General features: G+C 42.7%; 1 long non-coding RNA gene across 1 annotated transcript in view; it reads left to right on the top strand.

Moving 5' to 3' along the window:
* Positions 1 to 3,955, top strand: part of LOC125487601 — a 6,487-nt gene extending 2,532 nt beyond the window's left edge. Inside the window, exon 2 of the long non-coding RNA XR_007265971.1 lies at positions 2,070 to 3,955. This is a non-coding gene — a long non-coding RNA (uncharacterized LOC125487601). The remainder of the gene's footprint in view (positions 1 to 2,069) is intronic.
* The last annotated feature ends 4,397 nt before the right edge of the window (positions 3,956 to 8,352 follow it).

Below are 8,352 nucleotides of genomic sequence, written 5' to 3'. Positions count from 1 at the left end.
ACCCCCATCTCCTACCTACTAACCTCATCCCGCCCGCTTGACCTGTCCGTCCTCCCTGGACTGACCTATCCCCTCCCTACCTCCCCACCTACACTCACCTCTACTGCTCCATCCCCGCCTCTTTGACCTGTCTCTTTCCTCTCCACCTATCTTCTCCTCTATCCATCTTCTATCTGCCTCCCCCTCTCTCCGTATTTATTTCAGAACCCCCTTCCCCTCCCTCATTTCTGAAGAAGCGTGTAGGCCTGAAACATCAGCCTTCCTGCTCCTCTGATGCTGCTTGGCCTGCTGTGTTCATCCAGCTCTGCACCTTGTTATCTCAGATTCTCCAGCATCTGCAGTTCCTGCTATCACTGAAACATTCAGAGGGATCTGGGTGTGCAGGTCCACATTTCCCTACAAGTGGCAACCCAGGTAGCCAAGGTGATTAAGTAGGCATATGGCATGCTTGCCTTCATCGCAGGGCGTGGAGTACAAGAGTTGACAAAACATGTTGCAGTTATATAAAACCCTTGTTAGCCTGCATTTGGATTATTGTGTGCAGTTTTCGTCACCACACTGCCAGAAGGATGTGGAAGCTTTGGAGTGAGTGCAGAGAAGGTTCACCAGGGTGTTGCCTGGTCTCCAGGACATTGACTATGAGGAAAGGTTAAAAAGACTAGGATTGTTTCCACTGGAAAGATGGCGGCTGAGAGGAGACCTTGTAGAGGTCTACAAAATTATGAGAGGCATAGATCGGCTGGATTTTTCCCAGGGTTGAAGTTTCAATGATAAGGGGCCACAGGTTCAAGGTCAGAGGGGGAAAGTTTAAGGGAGATGTGTGACCGAAGTTTTTCACGCAGAGAGTGGTAGTAGCCTGGAATGCACTACGAGAAGAGGCGGTGGAAGCAGGCACACTGAAGACATTTAAGGGGGACCAAGATGGGTACATGAGTAGGGTGAGAATAGAGGGATATGGATCGAAAAATGGCAGGTTTGTTTTTAAGTTAATTAGGGCACGATGGTCGGCACAGGCTTGGAGGGCCAAAGGGCCTGTTCCTGTGCTGTACTTTTTCATTTGTTCATTTGAAACTACCTCCACTTTGCACCATCTGAGGAGGGAAGTGGGAAACTGGTCACTTGCAGCAGCAAAGGGAAGGGAAGTGAATCCAGGAACCTTCAGATTTTGGAAAGCTTGGTTCCTATTCCTGTCTTTCTTACAGACACTTACATCTTTTGCTCTCTCAGTTTGACACATTTTCTTGTCTGGCTAAAAGGATGGCCTCCTTAATTATCACAATTAAAAAAATGATTTACTCAGGAAAAAGCTGATACTTAAGGGGACCATAAATTATAGATATTTCTTGTTATTATATAATAGATATGCAACATGTTTTATAGATCTTTCAACAAAGTGTCATTATCATTGTTTCTCATCTTGTAACACAATAGTGTAGCTACATAATACATTTAAAATCTGAAAGTCATTATGACAGAGGACACCATTCCTATCTTGTGTCCACACCAACACTGCAAAATAATCCAGTCAGGTCATTTGTTCCTCTGCATGCTTGTAGCCCTGCGCATTTACATCCATTAGGTGACCATCAGATTTTGATTTCAAATCACTGATTGTTTTTGTTTTGACCGTAAGGAGCTCACAGCCACCTTGTCAGGAGCAGGTAGAGATAAGCAATAAATACTGGCCTAGCAATGATGCCCACATCCTTTGAGTGAATAAATATAAAAAGGCAGTGGTCCAGGTCATAGTCACTGCTGTTCAAATAAACTTATTTTTCACATTGTTCATGTATCCATCATTCATTACCGCTCTGTACATTATGCATTTTAGTCCATCAAATATCTATATATTTGCAGGAAACATGGGTCTGTCACTCAGCATGAATCATCACCTTTTAGAGAATTTAGAGAGTGCATAGCAGAGTGAGAATGGAGACAATGTGTTGCAACTTGAGCAATCTTAGGGCAACAAGAGAGAAAGAATGTTTGATTGAATCTAGAATTGTGTTTTCTGACTCCCTATCCTGGACTGACAGTGATTATGACTTTTATGATTTTGTTTTGCACAGCCACTTGATTCTTTGGAACCCGAAATTCATTGGTCTGTGAATCTAGAAGGAGAAATGTTGGACAGTTCTGACTGCTTCACAAGTTTTTCAATATCGTTTTGACCAGAAAAGCAACATGACCTATGCACTGGAGTGACAGTGTTCCAGTGGGGGTTCTGTGGAAAGGGCTTTTACCAGCTAAACAGCCACAACAAACTTCACACCATTAACAGCGGGGAGAGACTGTACATGTGTTCTATTTGTTGATGAGGCTTGAACTGATTAACCATCCTGGAAGGATATAAGGACAGCTGCACCATGATGAAACCATGGAAATATGGGGACTTTGGGAAGGATTTCTGTACCCCATCTGCATTGGAAACACATCAACACTGTCACACTGAGGAGATGCCATTCTCCTCCCAGAGTGTGGGAAGGGATTCACTCAGTCATCCAGCCTGCTGAGACTCCAGCAAGTTCACAAGTGATGATGGGGGCTGGATTCTGTGTTAATCACGTCCAGGACTGAACCATGTTCAGTCTGACTGTGAGTGAAATGGAAGGGTCAGAGGGTTTCACAAATTTTATTCTAATGGGCTGATTCTCCTTGAGTATTTTTTCCAAAATTTACTTTTATGTGTGATCACATGGATAAATGATTCAGTGACTGCTTTGAAGGTACGGAGCATTTAATTTGCATTTCTGTTTGGAACCACACACAGCACATCATGTTACCAGAGAGATGGGTTGTGGGACTTACCAGGTTCTTTTGGGTTTCTCACAGAAGGCTTTTGCAGATTTGCTCTTTAGTAGTCTATAGCTTACTTGTTGGAGATTTTTGAGGGAAAATAAATTAGGGCAATTTTGCCTAGCTTGGCTCGAGGGAAAGAAAGCCTGAGAGGTGACCTCAGTGAGAGGCATTGAGCTTTGTGGCAGGAAGTAGCCTGTTGAATACTTAACAACAAACCAAGAACTTTGGATGCTGGAAATCAGAAAACAAAACAAATTGCTGGAGAAACCGCATCAGTGGAGACAATGCAGAGTTAACATTTCGGGTCTAGTGCCCCTTCTTCCATTCTCACAGACATCTCGATGGCAGCAAACTATTAGTTTCAAGCTCACACAGGAGCTGGAAAGTGGAATCATTAGAGGGTGAACAAGAATCAAGGTATTGTGGAAAAGGCGGCAGAAGTGAAAGAACAGATTCTCACTGAGGTGCTGAGAAAGATAGTGCAGAAGATGGAAGTGAATCAAAAGTGCTGATGAACATTTAAAGGGAAATTATCAGAGATTAAAAAGTAAACCAGCTGTGTTGGTGAAAATGGCTGGTCTTTCTCCAGAGAAAGATGGCCCAAAGCAGTAAACTTGACTGGGGGAAAATAGAGACAGAAGAGATCCTGGTGGATTAATGTTTGGAGGGAAGTTACTCCAGTTTTGTCTAAAATGGAAGTGAGATTGTAATCCTGGGATATACTGGCTCAGCACTCATTATTAGAAAAAAAAGTGACTTTTCTTCAAGACGTTTGTTGTATTAACCCACTGTTTTGTTAGTGATTGTGTGTATATCCCATTCATTTAAGAATGAATTTAGATTGTGCTCTGGTAAATGAATGTTATTTTTCAAATTACGATTGAATCATGTGGATGATAGATTGGAATTGATATAATGAGGTATATAGTGTTTCCACAACCTGTGATGGTGTGCCACAGTTCAGGGGTTATCTCTGTGAGTAAACAACTGTTTGCCTATTTATAATCCATATATCATAGTGAGGCAATGCCTTTTTGGTATTATCACTGGACTGTTAATCCATTGACCAGTTAATGTTGTGAGGATGCACGTTTGAATCCTGCCATGGCAGATGGTGGAATTTAAATTCAATAAATATCTGGAATTAAAAGTCTAACAATGACCATGGGTCCATTGTTGTTTGTCAGAAAAACCCATTTGGTTCACTAATGTCCTTAACTGTCATCCTTACATGGTCTGCCGACATGTGACTCCAGATCCACAGACTTATTAGGGATGGGCAATAAATGCTGGCCTAGTCAGAGACACCCTCATCCTAACAATGAAAAATAAAAATTCAGCCGAAGAGCCAATTCAAATAAAAATACTGATATATCCACACGAGGACACTAGAAATGGGCAGTAAAAGTGTCTGCAGAAACGTAAATGAAGTATTTTCAATAGAATAGAGAAAGGTCTCAGGGATGTCAATGGTCACAGCATTTAACCTTGAAATAAACGGAGGCTTTAAACTAGTAAGGGGTTGGGGGACAGCGAAAAGAAATAGTGAGAAAAGAGATCAGTCTGAGGCTGGTATAGTTGGGAATAGGAGCAAGTCAAACAGTCAAGGCAGGCAACAGCAAGGCAGAGAATGAGGTAAGATGAATAAATTCAACTGCATTTATTTCAACGCAAGAGGCCTGACAGGTAAGGCAGATTAAATCAGGGCATGGTTGGGAACATGGGACTGGTATATCATAGCAATTATGGAAATGTTGCTCAGGGAAGAGTGGGACTGGCAGCTTAATGTTCCAGAGTATAGATGCTATAGGAAGGATAGAAAGAGGGGGCAAGGGAGGAGGGGGAGTGGTGTTTTTTGTTAGGGACAACATTACAGCTGTACTTAGGGAGGATATTCCTGGGGCTACATTCAGGGAAGTTATTTGGGTGGAACTGAGAAATAAGAAAAGGACTGTCATCTTATTGGAACTGTACTATAGGCCCCTGCAATTGTCAGTGGGAAATTGAGAATCAAGTATGTAAGGATATCTCAGATATATGTAGGAATGAGAGGGTTGTAATGGTTGGGGATTTTAACTTGCCAAACATAGACTGGGACTGCCATAGTGTTAAAGGATTGGATGGAGAGGAATTTGTTAAGTGTGTACAAGAAAAATTTCTTATTCAGTATGTGGATGAACCTACTAGAGAAGGTGCAAAACTTGACCTTCTCTTGGGAAATAAGGCAGGGCAAGTGACTGAGGTGTCAGTTGGGGAATACTGTAAGGCCAGTGATTATAATTCTATTAGGTTTAAAACAGATATGGAAAAGGATAAACCTGATCTAAAAATTAAAGTTCTAAATTGGAGTAAGGCCAATTTTTGATGTTATCGGGCAAGAAGTTTCAAAAGCTGATTGGGAGAGGCTATTGGCAAGTAAAGGGGCAGTTGGAAAGTGGGAGTTCTTCAAAAATGAGATAACGAGAGTCCAGAGGCAATATGTTCCTAGTAGTGTGAAGGGCAAAGCTGGTAATTGTGAGGAATTTTGCAAGACCGGGGAAATTGAGGCTCAGATCATGAAAAAGGAGGAGGTATATGGTAGGTAAAGACCACTGGGATCGAGTGAATTCATCAAGAAGTATAAGTCCAGGAGGAGTATACTCAAGAGGGCAAAAATGAGAAAAATATACCTTCAGCAACTAGCAGAATCCAAAGAGATTCTACAAATACATTAATGGAAAATAGTAACTAGGGAGAGAATTGGGGCTCCTAAATGTTAACAACGCCGTCTATGTGTGGAACCATAGGACCCGCGTGAGATACTAAATGAGCACTTTGCGTCAGTATTTACTGAGGAGAAGGATATGGAAGCTAGATAAATTGGAGAAATAAGCAGTGATGTCTTGAAAAGTGTTCATATTTACAGAGAAGTAGGTGCTGAATGTCTTAAAAGCAAACAGGTGGACAAATCACTGGGAAATGATTGCTGGGTTCCTTGCTGAGATATTTGTATCATCAATAACCATGGATGAGGTACTGGAAGGCTGGAGAGTGGCTAATATTGTGCCATTATTTAAGAAAGGTGGTAAGGAAAAGTCAGGGAACTATAGACCGGTGAGCCTGACACCAGTGGTGGATGAGTTGTTGGAGGGGATTCTGAGGGTCAGCAACTGTGTGTTTTTGGAAGGCAAGGACTGATTAATGGCTTTGTGTATAGGAAATCATGTCTCACAAACTTGATTGAGCTTTTTGAAGAAGTGACCAAGAAGATTGATGAAGGTACAGCTATGGACGTTGTCAACAGGGACTTCAGTTCGACAAGATCAAGTGGGATCCCGGGAGAGCTAGCCATTTGATACACAATTGACTTGAAGGGAGGAGACAGGGTGGTGGCGGAGGGATGCTGTTTAGACCGGAGGCCTGTGACCCGTGGTGTGCCGCAAGGATCAATGCTGGATCCACTGATTTTTGTCAAATATATAAATGATTTGGATATGAATGTAGAAGGAATGTTTGCAGATAACACCAAAATTGGCTGTATAGTGGACAGTAAAGAAGGTTATCTCAGTGTACAATGGGACCTTGATCAGATAGGCTGATAGGCCGAGGAGATGTAGTTTAATATAGATAAATGTGAGGTGTTGCATTTTGATGAGGCAAATCATGGCAGGACTTATACATTTAATGGCAAGTTCCTGGGGAGTGCTGCTAAGCAAAGAGACCTTTGATGCGGGTTCATAGTTCCTTGAAGGTGGAGTCACAGGTAGACAGGGTAGTAAAGAAGGCATTTGGTACACTTGCCTTTATTGGTCATTGCATTGAGTAGAGGAGTTGGGATGCCATGTTGCAGCTGTACAGGACATTGGTTGGACAAAATTTTGAATACTACGTTTAATACTGGTCTCCCTGCTATAGGAAAGTGTTGAAAATTTCAGTGTTCTGAAGCGATTTACAAGCATGTTGCTGGGGTTGGAGGGTTTGAGCTATAGGGAGAGGCTGAATAGGCTGAGGCTATTTTCCCTGGAATGGCAGAGGCTGAGGGGTGAATTTCTAAAGGTTTATGAAATCATGCAAGGGTGAATAGCCAAGGTCTTTTTCCCAGGATAGGGGAGACCAAAACTAGAGGGCATGGGTTTAAGGTGAGAGAGGAAAGAAATAAATAGGACCTAAGGGTCAACTTTTTCATGCAGAGGGTGGAACCTTAATGGAATGAGCTGGCAAAGCAAGTGCTGGAGGTGGGAACAATTAAAATATTTAAAAGGCATCTGGATGGGTACATGAATAGGAAGTGTTCAGAGGGATATGGGCCAGATGCTGGCAAATAGGACGAGATTAATTTAGGATATCTGGTCAGCCTGGACCAGGACAACAGGGCCAGATGAAGAACAAACAAAAGGAGTATGGGGTACATAGAGATTTCTACCTTTTGACAGAAGTATATTCACGCCATCCAGAATAATGTATTCTGAATGTCTATCCTGTAATTACAATACCTTTTGTAAGACCATATTCTTCTTCTTGACCAAGAATAAACATTAACAGTAGAAGAAGCATGTGAGAATCCGAGCATCACACACACTCCTCTCGGCAAATATCACCTGCCCCACGTGTGGAAATGCTTGTGGACTCAGTATTGAACTATATAACAAACTCAGGACCCACAACACTAAAATGGAAGAAAATCATCAACGATCCACGGTGATTGGTCAAGAAGAAGAATATGGTCTTAGAAAAGGTATTGTAATTACAGGATAGGCATTCAGAATACATTATTCTGGATGGTGTGAATGTACTTCTCAGTCAAAAGATAGAAATCTCGATCTGCCCAAAATTCTTTACCTTAGTTTGGAACACAATTCATCTGACTATCACCTTGACTTTAGTCCAAATCTCCTCCTCTGGAGGTACTTCTGGTGTTCCCTGTCACATTAAACCTATTACAATTCTTCCCCAAAAGCTGTTACCCATGTCTCTTAGTTTTTATACCTCATGTCAGAAAGCTGTTGGGCCATGGGGAAGGAGGGTGGGGTGTCTCAGTGAACTCCAGTGATGGTCCACATATCCCTGTGTGTCTGAATGGGCATCGTGTGCCCACCACCCTCCGCCCCACACTTTTCATCCACTTTCCAGACAGCGCCCCAGTGACTTCATGGGTACTCCAAACCCCACAATCCCTGTCGCCGCGGGTCACGTGGCATATTCCGCACTGGGGGAAACCGGGATATGCTCGTGTGCCGGGATGTGTCTGGGGCGGGAACAGTCTCTGCTATATGATTGGCTTGTGTTCACCGCACCCTCTTATTGTATTGCCTGAATGTTTATAGGTCATTGACGCTGCATCCACACGTGATCCTTGTTCCGCCCCATTCCGTCATAATTTGGTAATGTAACCAACGGGAAGAGGGGAAGACTGGAAACATGCTGGACCTCCAGCCAATTGGAGCTCTCCTATTGTCTGAGTGCGGACGTGCAGCAATGGGTTTATGAAGCTGCTCATTTCTTGCCAAGCTAAGCTACTGCAGTTGCTGACTCTCTCTCTGAATGAAGATTGAGCTTCACTCATTCTGAAGCTTC

The sequence above is a fragment of the Rhincodon typus genome, chromosome 42, assembly GCF_021869965.1.
Source record: "Rhincodon typus isolate 14 chromosome 42, sRhiTyp1.1, whole genome shotgun sequence".
NCBI classification, from domain to species: domain Eukaryota; kingdom Metazoa; phylum Chordata; class Chondrichthyes; order Orectolobiformes; family Rhincodontidae; genus Rhincodon; species Rhincodon typus.
Note: the sequence above shows the minus strand (reverse complement) of the source record. Positions and strands in the feature narration are given on the sequence as shown.